At 38.6% G+C, this 26,415-nt stretch overlaps 1 long non-coding RNA gene across 1 annotated transcript in view; it reads right to left on the bottom strand.

Annotated features, from left to right (window-relative positions):
* The window catches only part of LOC137185352 (uncharacterized), a 57,350-nt gene extending 31,324 nt beyond the window's left edge, over positions 1-26,026 (bottom strand). Inside the window, exon 1 of the long non-coding RNA XR_010928837.1 lies at positions 25,681-26,026. This is a non-coding gene — a long non-coding RNA (uncharacterized lncRNA). The remainder of the gene's footprint in view (positions 1-25,680) is intronic.
* Positions 26,027-26,415: the final 389 nt, after the last annotated feature.

Genomic DNA, 26,415 nt, shown 5'->3' with positions numbered 1-26,415 from the left:
TCATGGTTACACCATTCCATCAAATGGAAATATTATCAATGTCTTGTGCATCATTTTAGACACACTTCCCCAAAAATTCAGCCTGAAAGTCTGTTGGTGTTGATGTGATGAGAATAAATGTCTCAGAAGCACATCTGTTTCTAAAGCAATGTCACTCCACTGGCACTTCAGTGATTTTATCAACAAGAGCAAACTGAATTATTTCAGCAAATGCACAGAAATAATAGAATAATGCTTAAAATATAACTAAAGTATATTTAATCAAACACTCCCCAGCCAATAGATGTGTTTAAATTGGCAGAAAAAATATAAAGTTCAATGTGGTTAAAGCAGTAAAGTAGTCTGCATTGATTTAAAAATAATATGATTGATTCTGACAGAATCTGTTGTCCACAGCTGCTTTATGAAAAGCTTCTCCCAGGGCACAAAATTAGCACTAGCCGCCAGCCAAATGCTGGTAAAATATGAAAGTGGCTGGTAGATTTGCTTCAGTCACCAGCCAAAGCCTCAATACACTTCAGACTGGTCGGTTCTGCCTGTTAAGTGGGAAACATCGGATTACTCAAGCTCTCCTGTGTGTCATGAAACTTTTCTCCAACTTAGCAGTTTTTCTGGGTTCATGTTTTATTGTTGTAATGGCTTACAATGCTAATACTGTTGCATCACATTTTGCAATATGATGTGACAACAACACAACAGAGTAGATAAAGAGTAAAAGACTGAAAAAGCATTAGATCCATTCAATCATATAAAAACCTCAATCAAAATGTTTTTTATTTCTTTAATTGTTAAAAACAGCAACATGTTATCTGTTGTGTGTTCACATGGTGCTAACTATCAGTAGTCTATGTGATGCTCACAAAAACAAAGGGATTTTATGGGTTAAATAATCCATATACAAGTTATTACAAGTTATTTTCTGTTTGTCTTAAAAGGAGAACAAAAACAAATGTACCACCAGCACATTAGTATTGTTCAGGTTGTCCATTCTATGTCCTGTTATGATCTTTTATGTCAGTAGGTGTTACACCATTTTTCATTGCTGTTGTCGGCCCACACTGTAGCTACTAGTGCACCCCCACTAATTTCAGAGGCACCCTAAGTCATTTTGTTCTGGAGCCAGGCCTGTCCATAGGATTCAAACCCAGTGACTCTGGCACAGTTTTCACCCAGTTGATTCCCTCCAATGCTATGCAAGCTGCAGCAGCGGTGTGCTTTGGATTATTGTCCTGGAAGAAGCAATGATCCAACCAAATGTTTATTTTTGCAAGCACAAAATATGTTTTGCACTGTCCATTTCAACTGATTTCACCATTTTATACTACATTTATGAAAGAAGGCAATTTCATTGACAATAAACACATAAAAAAAACATTGTGTCAGTTTGTCCCGGTGTGTTGCAGTACTGGCATGTAGGCTACTCTGTGACTATAATTCATATGCCTTGTTAACAGAGCAGATCAGCTGCACAGATCTGAGTGTAACACACATGTCACAGTTATCTGTTATTGTGTATAATTTATTTCCCACCTGTATTGCTTTCATTTTTTTTTTTTTTTTTTTTTTTACACAGTTCTGTTAAATAAACGCATCTTTTGGTGCTTTCATGGCACAGAATAGTAATTAGAGCTGTGTCTCTTTCAGCCCTCTCACTTGCTCGTTCAGATATATGTTTCAATGATTTAGAAAAAGTTTCAGCATAATTTTATAATGACCTTATGATATTAACAAGCACTTTACTAAAAGTATGCTCTGTGTAGGAAGCACCCTCTCTCTTACACATCAAATATGATAAGAACAGCTGATCAATCAATGATTAATCTGATCAAGTAAATGAAAATGTCCAGCGGCACTGGTCACAATCACTACTCCTCCCCATGGATGGATAAAGCATTGCAACTGGTTTCCACACATGGTGTTTATGGGCGTTACGAGTCAGGGCTACGTTCGCTAAGTCATGGGGGGGGATCTGAATACAGCCAGCGGGGATCTACCACGGATCTGGATTGGACCTGTCATGGACCTGTCACAGATCAGCCAGCATTTCTAGGCAGCTGCATCTGTAGCTCTCAGCAAGAAAGCAAATACGTGTATCCACCAAAATGCCGAACTATTCCTTTAAATTACAAGCCTGGTAAATGTTTTCCAGAGCAGTACAGGCATAAAGTAAAATTATATGGAATACTGTTACAGGATTCAGGTTTTTCTGTGATGTTTGAACTACAAAGAACTTGTGTTCTTTGTGTAAAAATGATGGCGCATTAATCCTCGTTAATATCAACACATTCATGTAGGGTAACCTTGCACTGTGAGAGAGAAACTGAATGAGCTTTAAAGAAAGCCTCACAGAGCTTCATCTGGCATCACATGAACAGGAATATAATTCTCTGAAATGTGTTGTGCCAATCCTCAGAAACAAGTGTGATCATGAAAGTGAATTGACCAAATGAAGCCCACGCTGCAACTGTTTGCCAGTCTATCCATCTGTCACAATGGTGTATTACTGCCAAATTGTTTTAACACTCAACAAGTGCATCTTGAAAGAGCTTTGCATCAATGACCAAAGTCGCTTCCGGATATTGCTTCCACCTTTTTTCTCAGTTCTGAAACATAAACTTATCTATTGGAGCATACTTGCACACATAAACCAACTCTGTTTTGTCCGTGATATTGTGTAATTCAACAAAGGCTTTTACATCCAACAGGAATATAGTTTGACCACCACTGGCCAACAGTGCACATTCCCAGCCAGACAATGAGCATTTAGCTGCTTCAGGCCTGCCAAAGCTGACAAATTGGTTGCAATATTATAATTGTTTATAATTAGAGTGACAGTATAATTACAATTTGTGTTGTCTGTAAGACTGTTTCAATTTCACCCTGTAGTGGAAAATTGCTTGATCACTCAATAAACACACAAAGAGAGCATTGTCAGGGTTTGAAATGATGTGATCAGATAATACAATCAGAAGTACAATGCATCATATCTCTGAGAGAACATACCACCAAAAATGAATCAAAAATAGCTAAAGCTAACCCTAAAGGTTAGTAACCAACCCTTGGATAGAAACAAGGGTCACGAGTTCAACTAGTCTAGGAGTAAGATTTCTTCACAACCATGTATGCCAGAATAAGAGCACACACAGGTGTGGACCAAAGTGGCATCGGGTGACAAAGTGACATTGCTATCACATTGAATTGAAGAACAAACACTGTCCTCTAAAGGCTTGTCAGATCAATACATTAAAGAGACATAGAAATCTACACACAACTATGATTTGTCTTACCACTGGCTCAGACAGAAGTACAACATACATTAACTGTTAAACAGAAGCTAAATAACTTACATACAGTCAACTGTCTCATTTCACACAGCAAAGAGCTGAGTTTAAAACAGACACAGCACGTTGATGATGTAGAGCAGATGTTGAATGACACACTAACACTGACCACTTTGTTTGAGAACAACATTTGTAAAATATATAATATATACAAGAAATACATCAAATGATCTCACAAGCCAACAATAAATTAATGTTCTCTCTTTATCTCCCATCCATTCTGAATATTTCTGCCATGCATTTCAACTGATCTCAACTTGAAGAAAAATATAAAAAAGGGAAATCACAGGATGCAGTAATTAATTAATCCTGCATGTTTTTATCCTGTGAAAAAACAAAGTTAATTGTAAGTCAAAGAGATGCCTGCATTTTAAAGTTCAGATGCCTGAAATTTGCACAAAGCTGAGTTGAGCTTAATATTTCCCCTTCACACCAAAGCCAAAAAGTTTCCAGTCAACCACAAAATGTCAAAGCCTCCCCTCTGTTAAATTAAACCTGATGTCAAATCACTGTACCATTATGGTCTTGTTTTACACCAACACTTCTCTCTCGTCTTTTTAAAACAGAATTTTCATTGACTTGCCACAGAACTGCAAACACAGTAACCTGCGTGAACCGAGCCAGTTACTTAAAGCAATTCCAAGCTTGTAAAGTACATCAAAATGAAGATAAGTCAACGGGTGGAACTGAGTAAATGCTTTAGGTCTGCATCTGCACTAAATCACACTTCCCCTTCAGGCATGCCAAACTTTACTCTCTGTGTTGTGTCTGGTGTGTCTGATCCACCTGTTCGGTCCAGAGTGAAATAAAGTAGCTACTGATCTTTAAAAATGGTTTGTTTGTGGTTTCATTGTGGTTTTAGCACAAGCAGATACTAGCAAGCATCTGACGTAAGTCAAAGGAAAAAATCCTTATGAAAAGCAAAGATTATTTTTTGAATCTGAATTGATTTAATCCGGGGTCTTCTGAAGGTCCTGCACAATGGAAATCGATTGCTTTGTCTTTTAAGATGGCCATCACACTGTACTGGACCACAAATTATCAGAATGAAAACAGCATTTGGATTGACTGATAGATTTGCCTCGTGCACTCACCTGTAAAAGAGGCCATCCTTTATCCATGAGCCTCAGACCATTCTCTGAGGTGTGGAAGGGGGCAATTGAATTAGCCCCACCCTCTCAGGCCCATAGCGAGTGATGTGGGACTGGATTCCATTACACAAACTCTATCTAACCCAGACTGCGGCCTATCTAAACCTCATATCCCTGACAACACTCCATACATCAGCCACAGGCTAATACACTCTAATAGGCAAGGGCCTCACCCACAGATATACCATATGACCTGTCTCCCTCTCTCACTCACAATGGCTACCATTTGTTTGCCTTTTTCCTACAGAACCGTACTATTCCCGCTTGTACTTCACCCACTTGATGTAGCCCTTTGTGTTTATCATCTTTCTTTCATTTTTGTTTAATTTGTTGTCTCCATTTCTTCAGTTTGTTCACTTTTTATCTCCACGAGGGCAGTGCCCATTGAAAACACGCCTGTTCAGAACAGGCCGATTGCTTGGCCTCCGGTATTGCTGCTCCAAAGCATAGAAATATTAATACTGTTGATGTGAGGTGTGAATTAGTATATAAACCAACAACATGAAAGAAACTAATATTCTATTATACACAGATCTTATAAATAATAAGTACTCCAGTGGCAAATAAATGTTCTTTTCTCATTTCAAGTAAAATAAGGGCTGCATTTAAAAATAAAATATATAACAGAGCTTTTGATAAAATATGCATCTTAAAATAAAGTGGATTGGTCATACTGGGCTCTTAGATCGTTTATTTTCTGTGCCTTCATACTGGTTTTGAACTGCCCATGGGAAGAGGGAACATGTAATAGTCTGTCCATTCTTGATTAAAAGCTCTGTTTCACTGTCTACTGTTCTCTTTTGAGAATGTGATTTCTCCGACTGTATTTCTGTCGTCTCTTCCCTCCCTCGTGTGTGTGTGTGTGTGTGTGTGTGTGTGTGTGTGTGTGTGTGTGGGTGTGTGTGTGTGTGTGTGTGTGTACCATAAAGGCTAGAAAAGCCGCACCGGTTGAAATAGATATGCTCCGTCATATAATTTATCGGTTATTTCGAGATACGCTCCGTCAAATAATTTATTGGTCATTTCGCTCATCCAAACGAACTGCCCATGGGAAGAAAGAACATGTAAGAGTCTGTCCATTCTTGATGAAAAGCTCTGTTTTCGCTGTCTACTTTTCTCTTTTAAGAGAACGCCGTGTGATTTCTGACTGTATTTCTCTCTTCTTGTCAGCCCTGAATCCCCGTCACTTTTTATTAGAAATTCAAACTTCCAGTCAAGCATTGTTATAAATTAAATATTCTAACTGTAATGACCTGTTAAAATTCAAAATTTACAGTTTATAAGTGAAACAGACCATTTGAAGTAGTTTGCCTTGTTATCCAGCAGAGGGCGTTCTTTTTCTAATTAGGAATGGGTACTTTTTTGGTACCAACCAAAATGTTTTGTGGCACTCAACAGCTGGCATCAAACGTCCTGGCGGATAAGTAATGTTGTTTTCTTATTTGTTGATCAGACAGCTCCGTATTGAAAGTTGAGATGAAATGAAAAATGCCTTTTTAACCCTTTAAAATTACATCCCCGGTCATATTGTGCAGCTATTTAACAATATATGCCAAAAAATCAGTTTCTTTGTATTCTTATATCAAAATCCAAACATGTTTTCTTCCTGTAAAACAATATATAACATGTGTTTACGTAGGCTTGAACCAACCCATTTCTACCAATAATATCATAATATCCACCCATCTATTAATCTTCAACTTTTAGCGGCACAGAGCTAAGATTCATTATGACACGCCCACTTTTCAACATTCAAATCAAATTCCTCCCAACGTTATGTCCTGCCTATCTGTCCTGTTTCACTCAAAAATACGCCATGATCCGGAAGTTAGATACTCTTGAAATGCCGTTTCAACTGGACTTTATATTTAAAATGAATTCTAATTTCATTTAAAGTTCTTGTAAGAATGACACATTTAAAGGGAACAAACACATCATGCACGTTTTCAGGTCCATATTGACGTATTATCTGGGGCTCTAGTAGAATATCTTTGCATAATTTACAGCTAAAAACAATCCTTATTTGTCTTACACTGGCCCTTTATGCAGCCCCTCAGTTCAGCCTCTGTCTGAAACAGGCTGTTTTAGCCTGAGAGACCCTCCGTCAGCTCAGTAGCTACATAAACAAACAATAGTCAGATTTCACTTCTTCTTTCTCATTCTTGACTCAAAATGGCAACTTCTCAAATACATCCATACGTTTTCAAACGGAGTGGAAAATGGATGTCTTTTAAAAAAAGCATAATATGTCCCCTTTAACATTTGACAAGTGGTTTGTTTGTCATGATCCTCTCTCTTTCAAACCTGTACATGGTTTGACACACTTGTATTTAAAGTATATCAAGTAGATATGATACATATATGATATGACCATATTATCCAAGGACTCATGAATATAATTCCAGTCTGAGCATTTCAAATATGTACATGGCACATTTTCCCTGCCCTCTAGCCATCTCTTTTCTTTCCTCCACCTCTTTTTCACGTCATTTTCTTCCTCTGTATCCCTCTCTCCTCTTTCTGTATTACTCCCCCTTCTTTCTCCTTCATTCCTTCATTCCCAAGATATGTCTCTCCCACTCTCTTCTGTTTCCCTCCAACCTTACATGCTTCTCTCTCTCTCCCTCTTACTCTCTTTCGCTCTTTCCTCCCCTCTCTTAGAGAACATCAAAGGGTTGTGTCAGTACCAAGGCTCAGCTCAACAGTGGAGTGGTTGACCTTGGACGCTCACTAACAACCCAGGAGAAAGGCAGAAAGAGCGATAGATAGAAAGAGAAAGAAATGATGAAGAAGAGAAAGGGAGAGAGAGAGAGAGAACGCATTCTTACAGGAATACTAACCATGCTTAAGATAGGAATCTGTGAGGCTCCCATGCAGAGAGGGCTGTTAACTGTCAACTGTGCAATGTCGTCTCATGCAGAACAAAAATCTTCTTTTACATGTGGCAACATAAAATAAAGGTGCAAATCAATCTACTAACTGGCAAAAAATAAATGAAATCAGCTAAATACACTGTCAAAGCTAATAGTTAATATCTGCAAATATCATGTAGGGACTTGGGTTATAAAATGCTGAATGACTGTAGCCAAAAAAGCACTTCACAACCAACCACTTACCACTGTAGAGATGCCTCTTTACCAGAAAAGACCTTGTATGAACACAGGACACAGATCTACAACAGAACAAGGTTGTCATTTTTAAAATGTAGACCATTACCAGTAGCTGGATATCCATTCGCCAAAAATAATTCCTTTTTGTTGTGCGCTATATAGACGTCTCTTGATAACAAGCTAAAAGGTATCAAATTAACTAAATCTTCACTCGTGTCCACAGCAATATCCAGCATCTATAGAAAGTGTTTCATGTTTTACTATTTTACAACGTCGTATTACAGCAGGTGAATTAAGTTTAAGAGAGAAACACTGTTGTCAAGTGTAATTAAATATCTTTATCAGTGAGGGCAGGCTCGGTGGTGCCCGAGTGTCTCCTCACTCAAGCCAAGGATTTCACCTGACACATCAACAACTCTGTGATGAAGAAACTGTGTGTGCTTGCATCTGTGTTGCATCATTAACGAGAAATACACACACACACACACACCCACACATATATAAAGCTGCACACAAAAATTCACTTTTGCAGCCTAGCATGTGTTCCAGTTAATCATTACAAAATGTACAGATGCACAGAACACACATTGACTCATACATACAAAATGTAATGCATCATAAATAATGCACCAACATACATTGAAGAGGCAAAAAAAAGAATATGATAATAATTTATAGAGCACCTCGAGGATCATCAAAACAAAATACAGACTACTGTTTGACCACAATAACAGATTTTGATCAATTATGGGGAAAGTTTTTACTCACTTTTTTGCAGATAAGTATGAAATTTATATACAGTATAATGGGAGTTTGACTGGGCAAAATATCAACGAGTTGTGGGGAAATGGAGATAAATTTGATTGTATATAAATTTGTTTTTTTCTACCACAGCATGCTATCAACTCTGTTAATAACTTGTCCTGTGTTCTTCCTCAAGGACAAATAAGAACCAAAAGGGAGAAATTTATATTTCATAGTTTTTGGGTTCATGTTGGCGCCCCCTACTTTTGCATTTAGTTCTCTGTCCACGTAGACATAGGCGCCCGATCAATGGACAGAGTGAAGCAAATGCATCCCAATTATTCAATAAGGGGGAGCAAAGCTGTAGTTTTGCTACCCCAGTTTTTGTCTTTTTAAAAATAACTTATCATCATACATTCCCGCAATCAGGTGATTATATTTAAGCAGACTATATCAATGATCATTTTACTATTTTCAGCAACTGACAACTGACAAAGACAAGTAATGAAAAAATCACACATTTTTGGACGACCCTTGGAGCTGGTTCAGCTGAACCCGTCGCTGATTGATGGGAGCAGACTGACGGAGCAGTGCGAGACAAACAGACAAACAGAGCAGAGCTTTTCCTCACAGCGCGAAAGTGTCTGAATTAACAAACAGTCAAATGTTTAGCAGTGGAAAGTGACTCATTTAGATTTCTACAGACTACTTCGCTTCAGTTTAGGTTTTAGTCAGACTCGGGATGGAATCATTTTTAAATACGAGGACGCATCACTCTGTGCAATGATCTCTCCTTTCATCCATCTGCGCTACGCTGTGCTCTCATTATCATGATTATTCTCTCATTTTCTCATACAGGTTAAATGAGAGGTGCAAGTTTACTCTAAGGGGTGGTTTCACAGTAAGGTCTAGTCCTCAACTAAAATGGCCCTTTTAAGTCTTGAGGAGCAAAAGTCTCCTCCTGGGTTGTGCATTAAAATAGTCCTTGACTCACGATAATGTAGGTTAAAATAATCTGTTTTTGCAGTTATAATTATTCATTCCTGTATAACATTACAACTACACCAGCTAGTGGTGCTATTGAGAATAGCTACCACTACAACCTGTGTGGGATTGGAATAAGATAGTTATGAAGCCATTTCATTTATCCAAATTGTTTGTATTTTGTTGTCATTGTTAGACTTTGAAGATGGCCCTGTGAGTATTGAGAACAGCAACCTTCAGATTTAGCATTGTCTAACCAGGTTTAATTATCCAAATCATACTGTGATGTGTTGGAAGGCTATTTGATTTATTCAAATTGTTTGTCCTTGTTTAACGTTGAAGATGGCCTTGTAGCGTGCAACCTAATACCATTTCAGGCTATGTAATGTTTTTACAAATACAATTTCAAATAGGAAATAGCCATTCTTCTAATAATCATTTCCTGTCCTGATCCACCAAGTTATATACTGTTCTTGATCTCAATATAACTAATCTAGACTGATGCAGGTGGCTGTTTCTTGACTTAATCCAAGTGGTATAGAAATGCAGGAAATTTGTTTTAAATTACTTTTTTTTTTTCTGGGGGACGACCCCCAGATCCCCAGACCCGCCGCCAATTATATACCTTTCCAAGTTTGCACCCCAATTTCAAAACGCACGATGCACATAGATGGAGAACTTGTTTCCATACAGCCAATCAAATCGTTTCACTTTAAACGTATATGCACAGAGCCGTGACATCACTGTTCTATCACGGACAGGTTTCACTGACTAACTGATAAACAGTATCCCGTTGCACGACACAAGAGCTACAGACTTTGAACAAAAACCCACATTAGTCTAAGTTACAAATATGGACACGTCCTTTGCTGCAACGAGTCACCAAACAAACATTCACCGGGGGAAAATGCACTGCTAACGTCAGTTTGCCGCATATTAAACAGCATGTAAAAATACCTGCAAATGCCACTTCTGTCCATTTAGATGCTGGTGTTTCGTTAGCAATACCACTGCTAACGAAACACCGTCCCATGGCTTTATGTTTTCTCGTTCCCCAGGGATCACTCAGTATGTCTGATATTTCCTGAAAGAGATGTTTTACTTCCTATAAATAATAAAAACAATAAGTAAAGTAAACAATAAGTTTAAAAAAACACTGACATTATTTCTGATAGAAAAAAGGATGACTAAATGTGATTTCATCTCGACCTTCAGAATTTTTAAAAGGACCAGTAGTCATGCTGGGTTTATTTACATCCTGAGGACAGACAAGGTGCAAACCTAACATTTTACTAAGACGTATGCTGTGGGTACATATCGTTTGAAAGGAGATGAATACAAAAAAAGCATATTTCTGTATTGATTATAAAGGTTTAGAGTGACAGAAGCCACCAACAGGACAAAAGATAAAAAAAGATCCATGGACAGACCAGTGTGCATGATCCTTTTTTATCTGCCTTCAAGAAGACATTGTTTTCCCATCTCCCCCTCTCCTTCCCTCCTCTTTCCTCCTACCACTGATGTCAGTGACTCCTCATCAGGGACCACATTAAAACTCCATCAATTACACACACACATACATACACACACACACACACACAAAAACACACACCTCCCAACAACTGCCTTTCTATGTCATCCCTGGGCTTAATGCCAGCATCTCTCTACCAGTCTCTCTCTCTGTGTGCAGTGTTGTCCTCATCTCTCTCATTGTGATCCTGTGGCCTTGTTGGCCCTGGCATTCAATTTAGCTGTCATCCAGATGCATCCCTCTCTGCACACACACACACACACACGCACGCACACACAGATGGATTTCCTGTCAGGACAGTTTGAGACCAATCAGACTGTGGTATTGGAGCATGCCCAGATGAGGGCTAAAGGCCATCAAGGGACCCCCCACACAATGAACTACCCCCTTTAATCCTGGACACACACACACACTGTAGGAGACAAAAATGTGTATTTAGCTTGTGTTGTTTATTATTTGTTTAGGCTGCACACATTCTTTTGGTTACTGTCACTTCAGTAATTGACACATGGGTGTGGTTTCACATTATTTACTTGTTCACTTTTCACTTTTAATATTTTCTGTTGACTGTCAAGTAACATCACATCAGGTTCATTCTAGTCTTGCTTTAATTATTCCAGCACAACAATTGCTAGTCAGTCTTTTTTAATGCCATTAATAAACAGTATAAAACACATCTGGACGTCAGTATGGATTTGTATGAACGCATCACAGTTACGAGCCTTCTCAGACTAATAGCTGCTGCTTTTTTCATTGATAGTAGTCGCTACACACACAAATGCATCATGCATCCCAAAAAATGTATACATCATAAAAACAAACAAACAAAAAAAAACACACAAACACATACACAGTCAACTTCAATAAAACTGCACATAAATTTACCAGAAGAGGTATTAAATTTGAATGCAGTAAGCCTGCATGCATATGTATGCAAAATGAATGCTGTTCTAGTATATGTTTGTATGAGTGCGTGCGTGCGTGTGTGTGTGTGTGCGCGCATTGAGTTGTCTTTAGGCGCCATCAGGGTGTCACACAATATGGCTATGGCGGAGTCCCACAGGAAGTAAACAGTGTCTGCTCAGCTTCCAGGAGATCAGCAGAGCCAGGCAGAGAGCAGAAAGGAGAGAGACAGCGGAGGAGTGACAAAGATGCAGAGAATGACAAGGACAGAGAGAGAGTGACAGAGATAAAGGAGGAGGGACAGACACTAAAAGAGAGAGTTATTGAGAGAGACAGGGAGAAGGAGTCAGTGGAAACAGAGGAAAAGGAAACCGGGTTGAGAACATGATGGAGGGATGGGGGAGAAGGGAGGTTAGACAGTATGGGAGAGGAAGAGTAGACAGTACAGCAGAGGAAGAGGAGGAGAGCAGACAGCGTTGAACGAGGTGGAGGAGGATCTCCTGTACACAACACTGTCAACCACGGGTAGCTCTCGGGATTGTAAATAGGAATATACTGAATGATGGAGTCAAACGTCCTTCAGCTTTGCAACAGAATCAGTCATCTTTAAATATGCTGCACAAACTGAAAGAAATCGTATAAGACAGATGGTCACACTTAATTTAAGTCTGTCTGTTTAGAATTTATAAGCAGTATACAAACATTTAATAATAATTAATTGCAAGTATAAGGACATTTTTAAATTTTAATGTGCAGTATTTGTCAACAATTATAACCTTGCATATGAAAACATATTTTACAGTATTATTACTGTGTTTTACTATATTGTCATATTTCAACTACATTATAATTTGGTATAAACCATTTATCAACTGTTCGTACGCTGCATATAAATGCTAAATAAGGGGACCTGAAGTAGGGTTGTGTATCGTTCACATTTGAACCGATACCAGTACCTGGAATTTGGTACTGGTACCCAACAGTACTTTTTTTTGGTACTTTAATCTCTCTGTAATAATAAAGTTGTTTATTATAGAGAGACCATATGTAAACATATGGTCTAGGGCTGTTGGAATGAATTTTGGGAGTAGAATATAATTTGAATAGTAAAAAAAATATACTAATTGAATGCTGAAATTAATATTCAAATGTGTATGTTTTATTTTTTATAAATGTGTTGGGTAACATTAGCGAATCTTGCCCTACTCACCTTGGCCTGCTTTTGTCACATCTGATGAACAATAGCGTTTTCTGAGCATGACTGAATCACAATCTCAAGTTCAATGTGCTAACGTAACATCATAATATCAGAAATGGCAGAAAGTGAAGCACCTACTAAGATCACCACTCCTCCTTTTTGGATTTCCATCAACAAATGGAAAAATTTCTAAAAAGTAGGCCCACAGTAAAAGACAGGTGGAACTAGTTTGAACTACTTTATAGGCAGTTAGACGATAAATCAGCATAAAACAGCTGTCAGCAGGTGTCCTGAATCCTTCCAAGAAAGAGAGAGAGAGTGTTTTCTTTTTCCGCTGCAGCACAACTAAACTATTTCAGTAATCGTTTTGGCCAATGAGACACTGTTGGATGTTTACATTTCTTAAAATAAAAGACCAAAATGTTGTTTTCTACCTTTTTTTTCTGTTGTACCGGAATCATACCGAACCGCGAATTTTGCGTACCATTACATCCCTACTTTACAGCATAGACAAGGCGTGTAGCACAAAACTATAGGAGCGCTCGAGACGGTCTGAGGCAAAGGAGCGCTAGCCACAGACCGTCATTAACTCATCACTTGCCGCCAGTCTGCTGCTAGCTACCTTTAAATAGCTATTATGTGGCAACATTTACAAAGAGTAAGCCAACCTTTAAAACGAAAACCACTGATGAAAATGAGGACAAAGCACATAAAAAAAGAAAGTGGTAAGAAAGTATTATGCGTAGGCTGTGGTGATGAGTTGTTCTGTGAGTTTGTATTCAATAAAATACCTTATTATCTCAATGAAATGTACTGAAATGAATGTATATGTGATACAAAAAGGCAATTTATTATTTTGGTCAGTAAAAATTGGATTTTTTCACCTACTAGTCCTCTTGGCAGGTGAGTGAAAAAGTTCATTTTTACACTGCTTACAATATATGATTGCTCAGTGTCAAAACATAACTACTGTAAATACATTCAAATATGTTAGATAGCTGAACAGCTGCATTACAGCCTTTCTTTAATAATTTCCTATAATATTTTCTAGTATGCTAGAGGCAGAGAGGGATATCAATGTGAGATTTCTGTGGCTGGAAGGTTTGGACAGATTTTGGACAGTCTAGTCTTTCTTCATCCGTACTATGGACACAAAACTGAATTTCATATGTATTTTTTCAACCAGCAGCAGCACTTTGGAAGTGTGGTCAACCTGCAATAATGAAATAGTGGTAAAGTAACTGTTTTCCACCCAAAGCATCCCTGCTCGCATCACTTGCCAGCATGAGCTGTCAGTGTAGATATCATTAATTGAGGCTGCTTGCTGTTATTTTCTTGTTTGTGCTGCTTCATGGGTCACTAGCTCCTAATACTGTGCATTAGAAAATAGGTTCCAGTGATGCAACAGAGCACAATGGGACATTCATTACAGTGTACCTGGAAAGCAACTTGTTACTATAAAATAAGCATTATAAATAGATGTGACTTTATATACCGTAGCTGATATCCAACCATTAAAAAGGCTTTGGTAGAGATCCTGATCCAATAAACAAGCTTGGGACATACCTAGATAGGTCATGTGTAACATAGCAGGTGAGGGTGAGACAGTGTACTTTCTCCTATTGCATGAAAAATACACCCAACACACTTGACTTGATTAAAAATATTCCTAAAGAGCAAAGAGCAGCTCAAGAAACCAAATATACCAGCTGTGATAGAGTATACCTATCCATACTAAATATATGATCTCACTGTACAGTTCAGTGCATTAAACATATGCTCCAACTAAATAAAAACAGCACATTAACTGTGTCAATATTTCCACCTGACCCATTCAGCCTAATGTGCCTATTACTGAAGAATGCTAACAACGCTAACAAGCAGTCGTGTTATGTAAAAGACAGATGTACATTGTTAGTCATCTTTTTCAGATGTTTTCAAAACACACAGTACCATGAAAAAAGAAAAAAAAAAAAACTTTTTGGCTTGTTCTTCCAAAGACAGTTGGAAGCAGGAAGACCAGATTGTCATTATCACACATATCTCACAGTTAGTCTCATAAAACTGTTATCCCCTCAGGTTTCACTCCTACACAAACACCACAGAGTTATGAGGCCCCTGACTGACACATGTCTCAACTGTTAAAATATGTTAATGGAAAGCGTTACAAATTAATTATAAGAGAGAAAATGTTATTTGTTTTCAATTTTGCAGTTTTTTTTCAATGCTTCTATATACTTCTATATACTCAGTGGTCCCTTTTCTGTTATTTTATTTTCTCCATTCAACATTGTTTTTCCAATCTTCTTTTCTTAATCCACCCCCAACCCTTCCTCCTGTCTCCTTCTTTTAGCTCTGCAGTTCTAATTAAGTGGGCTGTCGAGATGACATTTGCTGTTAAATGAGTCTCATGTCCTTCCCTTTCTATTAGCTCTGTGTGTGTGTGTGTGTGTGTGCACAAGTGTGTGTGTGTGCTTTGATTTTGCATGTGTGTGTCTATATATATATAAAATATAGATAAAATAATGTTTGTGTGCTATGTATACATGCTTCCATGTTTGTCTCACATGGTGTGTCGGCATATTTGCTTGTGTGCGTTTGTCTCACCCTGGGTGCAGGCCAGAGGTGCTGATTGCCAGTTGACCGCGGGGCTATTTTAAGGCCCAGTTTAATTTGTGGTGATTGATTGTGATAATTAATTTGCCGTAGGTAGATGATTGTGGTAATTAATTTGCTGCAGCTTGATGATTAAGGGTTGCTGGTGTCCCGTTGTGACCAGCACTGTTTGGCCGATTAGCTCCTTTGCTGCCATATTCATTTATTGTTAGAGTACACCCCTGTTCACAGCTGTAGCGTGGGCCCACAAAGCATGTGACCTCAACAAGAAAAACTTTGGGCTATCTATAGTCTCACTAAACATACAACAATAAATATAACAATAATCCTGGAAATGAGAAACTAAATATAACAATAAATTCTGCAATATTGTAACTGTATCCTATACTGTCAGCTTTTATGCATAGACTGGATTCTCCTTTTTGTATGGAGTCACTTCAAATGCATCTCATTCAGATTAAACAACTAACATCTCCCATGTTTTCCTCTAAAACAGTATTGGAAAACTTTAGTTTTATCACAACTCTAATCTCAGCTCACAAATGCACACATTACTGAGAAGTTGGCACACATGGATGTGAACACTGGGGGTATTTTTTTTTCTGTTTTCCATAAAGTCTTCAATATATTCTCTTAATATATTTTATTCCTATATTACAACACAGACTCTTAGATATCTGCACAGCACGATAGTAGAAATATTGCTATCCTTCATTTGCCTGGTATTCCCCATAGTCACGGCAGGATTGGTGAGATGGAGAGCTACTCCATCCAACCAAATGAGACTTGCTGCTCAAATGAGAACGAATGGCTTTTCTAACAGCGATATTATTAAACACACAGCACTAGTGTTTCAAACGCATTAGTGGGACTGATATGAAGTTGTTCGGCTGGCTGGCGGAAACAATGAACTCTGGCTAACGTTATTAATCTGAATCATAAATCTATTTCTCATCTGGTCTATCAAATAATGAGGTAGGGGAAACCAAGCAAGGTTTTCCATTAAACCGTGTAAAGCCATACAATAGCGTAGATGTTCACACAAACGCACATTTTTGCACAGATGCACACACACACACAAGACAAAAAGAGCAAGTAAAATGGAAGCAAAATGGGAAACAGTGGAGGGAGAATAGTTTTTTGACATCTTTATTTAAGAAATTCATTTATGCATGGCCCAAGATGGACTTGGGTTTATTGGTCAGGCATGTGATTGGCAAAGGACAAGAAAGCAGTAAAAAAAAAACAGCGCAGAGCACAATAGATTTTACTTGAGGGCTTTTCAGTGCTAGCCTGGCCATGAGTCTGTGTATGCTGAAAATCAAGATAATGGAAATGATCTTTAGAATGTAAGAATAGTCAATTCCCTTCATTTGGTCTGACAAAGAAAAGCAAGATAAATTATTTCTAGTGCTATAATTACATAAATAAAGTAATAAATATCGAAATAATGTATTTATGTTGACATTCAGTTTGTTGACTGTTTGTGTGACTATCCGCTTTGCGCAAAGCAGAAAACTTATTAAGTGTTGAAATTGCACAGATATATACAAGTTAGTTAAAGTGAAACTACGTGTGATCCAAGTGCCTTGATTTACAGTTCATAATGATCCTGCGGAACTTATCACAAAGAGTGAGGGGTTCCCCGGTGTCCTCGCAAAATTCCCAACCTGGCGCTCTCCATTCGGCCACCTAATTACCCCCTGTGAAAGTGGCTCAATGATTCCCTTCTTCTCCACCTAAAACTGATATGTGGTGAGCGTTCTGGTGCAAAATGGCTGCCATGCATTGCCCCAGTGGTTGCTACACATTGGTGGTGGTTGAGGTGAGTTTTCCCCTCTTTACTGTGAAGCACTTTGGGTATCAAGATAAAGCACTATATAAATGTAATCCATTTTTTTATTATTACTACAATTCCAGCACCTCCTCTCACTGGCTGAGGCACAGCCATCATACTCTAGCCTTGTGTCCTGCTTTGGAAACGGCCGCTGCACTTCACTGTGGATTTCCCTTCATGGCTATCATGGTCATAAGGAGATGCTGCTGATTTTTCATATTGGTTGTAAAGCCAAACACTGAACCTCACTGCTGAAAACACTTAAATTCAGCAATGCTTCACAGCTAAACATGCAATTACCTGTGTCTAAAGCGCCAACGGACTGGTAAACGCCAGTAAATAGTCGGCCCCATCAAGTGGGATGAACTAAATTAGCCGACAGCTAGCGTTAACGCTACTTGAAAGTAAAATTATTCATTCTATTACACAGTGGACAGAAATACTATTCACCCATGACAAAAGAAAGTAACAGAAACAAGGCGCCTGTCAAAATCTACTCGTATTTTTTTTCCCTACAAGCACAACTGTGTTGTTAGCTAGCAGCTAACAGCTGCTTGTACTGTGAAAACTACGCGCAGCAAATAAACACAAACGTGCATGCTCACTTCGTCTTGTTAAATACACCAAACAACGTGCACATAATTCCGCTGCAAACCCCACTTACCAGCAATTCCCACTTCACTTAGAGTGAAATCCCAATGATTATGTTATTTCTCCCAGCGGGTTCTCCCCTGTTGTATTCATTAAAACAGCCAAGATGGCACCAGTTGCCTTCCTCCCGCTCACTGCTGTTTGAGCTTGAGCTGAACGCAAACAAAAATTTCATGCACTTCAGCTGATATAGATGTCCTCAAATCCTCTCCATTCCACTCAGGCAGATCATACACCCCCCTCCCCACCCCCTCCAAAATATTTTTTTACAGATCTGCATGATTCAGATGGGTCACATTTTCAGGTCGAAAAATCTGGAATTCCTGATTAATCCAGAAAATTCACATCCCTGATTGGTTTCTTTATTCTGACACAGAATGCAAATGAGAATAATGGAGAGAGAGGGACTTTTTCTATTTGCATCGGGAAACAGTGAGAGGCCTATTTACTGTAAAATGTTGTAATGAAATTAGAGCAGGGATTTTGATTATCAGTACTTTCGGGCTGCAAGGAAACAGCTCAAACAACAAATGAATCATTAGCAAGAGGGGTAGAAAACAGTTTACCAAACTAACAAGCACTGCAACATTTCATGAGAAGCAGAGTACATTCACTGCTGTTTGGTTGGGGTTTGTACTTTTGTGTGTCTGACTAGCACCAATCTGTGCAAGCACTCATGCTGAAACAGTCCAGTGCATATCAAAATGATACCTACATGGTGTGTGCATGTGTGCTGTCTGTGTGTGTGTGCTAAAGGTAAATCATAGAAAGAGAAACCAAGACAGACAAGAGGCACATGGAATAAATCTGTGCAACAGTTTCTTTGAAAATGATCAAACACTCTGTATTAAAGCTGAATGATAATTCAGTGCTTACTCAGAGAGAAACTAGAAACCTGTGAGTCTCTTGTATCATTCCCACCTTGAAGCTACTCAAAATGCATGAACTGATACAAAGAACTAACTAAATGTAAATGTTACTCTGTCCACATATCAAATATTTCCATAGCTTATCTATTATGTTTACCTGACCTACTGTACAGAGAACACGAAAAGTGTGAAGTTTTAGCTCCAGTTTTAGCTCAGCTCTAGTTAGATTATAGGGGCATGGTGATATTGGTTTGCCATTCCTTTGAGAAATAGATCTACAACTTCTGGCCAGAATGGCATCAAATTTTGCATGGATACGAACTGTCTCAGAAATATGATGATGTTTGTCATGATGATGACTTAAATGATGCCCTGAACCTTCATCTAGCATTACCATGAGGTCAACAAGACTAACAGCCGAAATGCACCAGGCACGGAGACGACACGTCACATAGGCATGGGGGGGGTTTTACCTGCCACACACACAATGTCTTTGCGTGCCAGCCATTGAATTTTCTCACAGTGACAATGCTCAAATGCTGATGTTAATCAGGTATAATGTTTACCATATTCACCATCTTAGTTTAACGTGGTAGAATATTAACATTTGCTGATTAGCACGTCACACAAAGCTGATGGGAACGTGATTATTTTGGCAAGTGTTCAGTCATAAATCAAAGTACTGGACAAATTAAAATTCTGACCTGATGATGGTGCTAGGGGAATAGTCAAGGGTTCACCAAAGGTATTACTATTCATCCCAAAGGGGACAGGGATGTCTGCACAAAAGTTCATAACAATCCATCCAATAGTTCTTCAGATATTTCAGTCTGGACCAAAGTGGTGGGCCGACAGATGGATATTCAAATCCCTAGTCATGCCACTAGAATATCCACTTACACCTTGGTCTGTGACGTGATATTTTGAAAACTTATAAGTAGATTTCCATAAAATTTGCTACTTATGGTCCCCAGTGAATGAATCATACTGTTTGTTACATACTGATTTGCTGACCTTTCCTCTTGGGCAATGAGAAGTACACAGTTTGTACTTGTACACAAAAAATATACCAAAAACTGCCATGTAATTTACTGAGAAACAAGGGTAAACATTGATTATTATGATTATTATGTGGAAGACACTGTATCTCATGATCCTACTGGCAGATTGTCATGAACATTTGTTGATAATATTCAAGTTTTCAAATGCATAAACTAAGGCTGGGCAATATGGTGAAAATTTTATCACAGGAATTTATCAATATTTATCACAAAAGTCAGTATTTCTTCCCTTAAGCCAGAGTAGTTAAAGTAGCCAGAGTATTTCTACATCACCAACGTCTTTTACCTTCTTTATTCACAACAGCTCCGTATGTTTAAGGTTGACTGTAACTTATTCACCATATATCAACATTTCTAATTTCCTTATCAGGGAAATTTTATGTTTTGGTCAGTGTTTATATCATTTATTTTGCTCATCCCTACCATTAACCCTAGTTTAAACAACCACATGGCTTTTTCCTGTCAAAATGTAAATAGGTGGTAGCACTTATTATTAGGGAAACACTTGCTGAATGAAAATGCTGATTTGTATGTCCTTTAATGCACCAATCTTACAATAAACTCATTTTACATGCACTCTAATTGTTTTTTTTCTAATCATTTTAAATCAAATGGGAACATAATCATATTTCAAACAGGAACAGTCTTCACAGGTCTGTATTAACATGTTTTGTATTAGCTTTTCAATCTGAAAGGTTGCTAGAACATGAGAGCCTGCAAACTATATCACTTTAAATATATCTTTTCTCATCTGTTTTTTAAAATTCAGCGTTAGTCGGTTTGATATTTTCCACCTTTATGAAGTGCCTCAGCATAATTATTTTGCTGAAGTTGGGCCTGCATATTAAACTGACTCTGGATTCTGGATTAGCATTTCATTTGAGTGAACTTTAAAATGTGCAAATGCCATTTGCCTTTGTTTTAATAGCAAAGGTTTCCACTGATTCAAGTGAAAAATGTCAGATTCTCTTGACTTATATGTGCGAAATACCATCTGTTTACCGTCTACATGCAGAACACCAAAATCAATTCAAGACTGTGTTGAAAATAAAATTACATGTTACTGCTGCAGGCAACACACGTGCACGGATGGATGGACATAGACGCACATGCACACATACCTCCAACGACTCACGAGATTGTTATGATTAATAGGGGTGAAAATCACTCGCAATCTAAGAGGCCCATTTGACTCCCCTAACTCCTTCAACACACACATATCACATGCAGAGTGCTCAGCCTTTGGTGCTTAATGGAGCCCTCATATGGGTTATTGATCGGGCGGACCACAGCTAGATTAATTTATTCTTCCAATCAAGCTTTAATTAATAGCAGGACACTGGTAAGACCCCCATTAAAAGTCCTGGTCATTACTCACAGCAGGAACATAGAGGAAACCAATAATCAAAACATGGCTGATGCTCCCTTGTCTCTTATTCAGGACTTCAGCCAGTTGAACCAAGGACACCAGATATGTTTATATTAACAAAGTATTACAAACTAGGTTCAAATTTGAAGACGTAACTATTGTTTGGGAAAGAGAGAAAGACACAGACGTACTAAACAGAAGTACAAATACAGATACATAAAAATATAAATGGGTGCACATGTAATTACACACATATATAAACAAAACAAAAAACAAAAAATCAACAGTGACCACCAGTGTGAGTGAATAAAAAGAGAAAGGAGGGGTAGGATGAAGATGGCTGGGGACAACAGACAGCTAAGAGGTTGAAATGTGAAAACTGGAGGATTTGCCAGACTCTATTCAGCAGACCATAAATCTCTCATGTTGCCGCTCATGCTCAGAATGATTATGCTAAAAGTGGATATTGGACCTCTTCCTGAAGTTGGTGCCATTAGCAGGAAGGAAGTAAATACTTAGACGCACACACATACAGAAAAGCTTCCTCTAACTGAAGTGGGCCTTCAGTCCTGAATGTGTGTATGGCAAGAAAGAGGAGGATGAGAGGAGGGAGAACTTAACAATTAGCGTTCATAATTAGATCAGGGTTATCAGACGGCTCACTGGTCACGGATGATGAAAAGAACACTAATTCAGTTTGTCTCTTCCTCTCTTCCGTTTGCTAAGGGATGGAAAGAGAGAAAGAGGAAGGGTGGGAGGAATGTCCATGTTAAGAATAACTCCAATCAGACATGTGCTAAATCATCTCTGTGGTGTAATTTCATTGCTTACATTGGTTACAATAACTGTCAGCTGAAGAGAGCAGAAACCATCATGGCAATCACATTCTCGCCCATCTACAGCTCTTAGTCACTGCCAAGGTATTTGACTCCTAAATTTTATTCTCCTGTTTCCTGTTTTCTCTCTTACCCTTTTAGGTATAAATACTTCAAACCCCACCCTGGCTGCACCTCAGTTGGAGCTAAATGAGTGTAAACAGCCCTGACTGGGCCACAGTCGGTCGAGTGGCATCGCTGAGGGAGGAGGCGGAGAGATGGATGGAGACACAGACAGAGGAGGAGAAGACAGAAGAGGGGACGTCCACACACTCCTCTCTATAGAGTTCCTTGTGACAAATGACCTCAGTCCTGCCCTCCCAAACATGCAGACACACATGAACTTACTAATCAGTAGTACACATGCAAGCACACACAGACACACACACACACACACACAGACACACTGACACAGGCAGGCAGAGACACAGTGATTTATTGTTTAGTCTTAACTATACCTTCTTCAAGTCCTCAAGTAGACAGGATATCGGTGGGGTGTATTTCCTGTTTGGCAGAGTTTTGTTGCCACACCCTACATCCACAATCCCATTCTCATCAATGCACCTCATCAATGGAGTCTAATCATTAAGACTGATTAGGAGACATCTCAGTGTGAAAGGACCTCCACACAACCCATCTATCACTAATGCACACAAGCACACACACATACATCCAGACACACAAATACACACACACACACACACACACACACACATCCAGACACACACACACACACACACACACACATCCAGACACACACACACACACACACACACACACACACACACACAAGCTTCATCCATCACCCCCTGTGGCTGGTCTATCTGAGGTCTCAGTGATTAGTTGTCCTGCCTGGCTGAATTATGATGTTAATAAGTCACCATTAGTTCCCCTATGCACACCCACTTCACACATGTGGGTGAGAGCACATGCACGCACCCACACACACCCACACACACACACACACACATACACATACACACAAGCCCAAATCATTCAGCTATATCCATTTGGTTTGGCCATCACACATACAATAGAGTGAATTACTAAAGCATTCACCCCTGTTGACTTTTTACATTATTTCTTGTACTACAAAAATCATTTGAAACTACATTATTTGGATTTTTGTTATTATGTTAAAAGGCAAACAGAATTATTCATCATAAACCTTGATGCTGATAAAAATCACCTTGTGATAAGTTTACCACTCAATTTTTTATATCCACAATATGCCTTTTTCAAGGTGGATATTTTCACTTGTCCTGACAAGAAAAGCACAGGTGTATTAATAACATTAATAACAATTGTATTCCATTTAAGTGAGCCAGTTCCAGGGCCCCAGTATTGTGCTTGCTGTCTCACTCATATGGTTTACTGGGACACTTGAGCCATTTTTGATGTTATTAGTTGCACCTGTGCTTTTCCTGCCATGACAAGTCAAAATGTCTACCTTAAAAAAGATAGATTCTAATGACCAGCACAGAGCCCACTCAATAGTACTCTTTGCATGCCTCACATGTGTCCAAATAACATAATGGCAAGTCACATCAGGATGAAAAAAAAGCATACAGTACATGGTTGCGAGTAAAAATTTGAGTGTGCAATTGTTGAAAAATATGTGGATGCACTGGTGTGAATGACACTGACTGGCTAAGTACACAGATTCGCTGGGCTTCCACTAATCTGTTATCAAATGTTTTATTTCTCCTTTCTTGTTAGCAAAGAGCAGTGAACAAAACAAACGTCGCCAGCAGCAGGATATATCAGCTTTCGCTCATTAACATTAATTTTGTGAGTAACTTGATGACAGGCCAAAATGAAACTTTGTGTGTCTGAGTGCCCCCTGCAGCCAATCAGTGTCTACACTCAGACAAAGATCATTTGTGAGGGAAAAGACTACACTCTGACTCATTAAGTCATAAGTCTTCTCTAGTAAAACGATTTAGCTGATCACGTCACATCAATTTCAGCAGTCGCATTTTCCCAGTTAAACTTCCATTTGTATATCAATAATTTAAGGTTATCCGATAAAAAGCTCTGACCCAGATCTCCAGTATTTGGAGAAAGTTGCATGTGAAAAATAAGCTCTGCCAAAGTCAATATGCTACTGTTATTTCAGTGTGCCAGATACATATTTAATCAACATTTCATATCTTCTGCTACTATGAACATTTATTGTACCATGAATACTGAGCATCTTTGGCATAAACATGTCTTTTGCAATGAAATTCAGTTCTATCTTATCTCATTTTCAAGTCATAGCTATGGGTTGTGAATATTAATTAGGATGCCACCCAAAACTCTTTTCAAATCTTCTGACCTGTAGTTTCTTCAAAAGTTGACCACTAAATCTAAATGGATACAGAAAGGGATTGAATGGATTCAAATTCGATAAGCAGATTCCATACTCAAATCAGATTGAGTGAGCAGATTTGATACTGGATTCAAATCAGTAAAGTGCCCTCAAACTCCTACCATAATTGCAAAGCGTCAAAAGAGTTAGCAGTCTTTACGCTGTTATGCTATACCAGCCTGCCACTGAATATTGTGTGTGCTATATGTTCAATGTTAAAAACTGAGATGCATTAATTTTATTCATCAAAAAAAATACTGTGACCCTAAAAATAAATGTGTGCAGTAACTTCCTTGCCAGAACATCTCAAAGACAGCAACGAAAGGCCAGAAAAAGGACAACAATGCCACTGTGCATGTGACTGAAACAAGAGGAAAAACCATGCAAGCACCAAATGCAAACACTTAGACCAACCAACAAAAATTGTACCACAAATTATATAAAATGTATGTAATATACCATAGAAAGCTTTTGTTTCACTAATGCCCAACCAGCAGTGTGTCCAGTTTGTTTTAATAAGTTCTATGAATCTGTCACGGAGAGAAAGTCACAAGCACTTAGATCTACAGATGGCAGCATAGCAGACATCACTCAAACATGTTAAAACAAAACCAAGAGTCTGATGTGACAATGTGACAAAACACTCAATGCAAATCGGCCAAATAACTAAGAAGGCAATAAAAAACATTATGTAACACATTTGGATTTGCTTCCATACTACTATACTGCCCATACTCCCCAAACACCAATAAACACCATTGTAAATGGAAGGGTTGAGTAGGCAAGGTAGCCAGTATAACTCAGACTTGCAAATACAAAGCCATGATTTTGAATATGCTTGCTGTAAAAACCAAGGTTATAGGTAATTTTTATTCATACACATTGCACCACAGTTAGCTAATAAGAACACAGCAGTAAAAGTATAACTGTGGCCAAGGTCTAATCACAACAAATCCATTAGCAGTTTAAATACAACTTCCAGAGACACTTTCAGCATGTCACTACAAGCACAGCCATCGGTCCAGCAATGGCACTGCGGCCAACTCAAACACAATTAAACAAACTTGGTGAAAATAACTTTACTTACAGTTTGTAGAGTTGCACTCATCCATCCTCTGTCATGGCATTGTAGAAGTCCTCCCTCACCAATCTGACCTTAAACCTGCGCGGGACTTATAGGCTACTTACAAATGAACGTCGGTAACATTCATGCCCTTGCCAAACGACCTCACACAATGCCGATTAAGCCTATCACAGCTAGATAAATCTCTCTGTATTTCACAGTATACAGAGTTTTTAAACCTCATGTCGGGAGGGACATTCCCGCGCTGGCTGTTTGAATGCGCACCCAGACTTCCGCTGGTCGAGCAAACCAACTTCCGGTTAGCCTTCTGTTAACTTAAATGGGGATAAAATGATTTAATCGTGCGGCTCTGCTATCGGACCGAACGGATCAAATTCTGATAGTGAAACGAGTCATTTCGCCTGGGTTGTGTGACACTCGCGACAATTAACCCACTGTTTTACAGCTGCAAGAGCTGCGACGGAGTAGGCTACGGCGCAGCCTATAACGTAAGTACGTGTTGACAGTGCATTTGTAATTATTCTCATCACCAGAAGGGGGAGACAAAGGTCCCGCATTCTGAAATTATGACACAGGGTTTGTGCAGGCTTCACTAAGTTAAATTTAAGACTTTTTAAGATATTTTTAATACCACATAGAATACAATTTAATACCTGTCTGATGGTCAAAGTATGATTGTCAATAAAAACCATTAATGATGATAATGGCTAGAATTATTTACCGAGTGCAATGTGAAAT

The sequence above is a fragment of the Thunnus thynnus genome, chromosome 6, assembly GCF_963924715.1.
Source record: "Thunnus thynnus chromosome 6, fThuThy2.1, whole genome shotgun sequence".
In the NCBI taxonomy this organism is placed as follows: Eukaryota; Metazoa; Chordata; class Actinopteri; order Scombriformes; family Scombridae; genus Thunnus; species Thunnus thynnus.
This window is presented reverse-complemented; position numbering and strand designations above follow the sequence as displayed.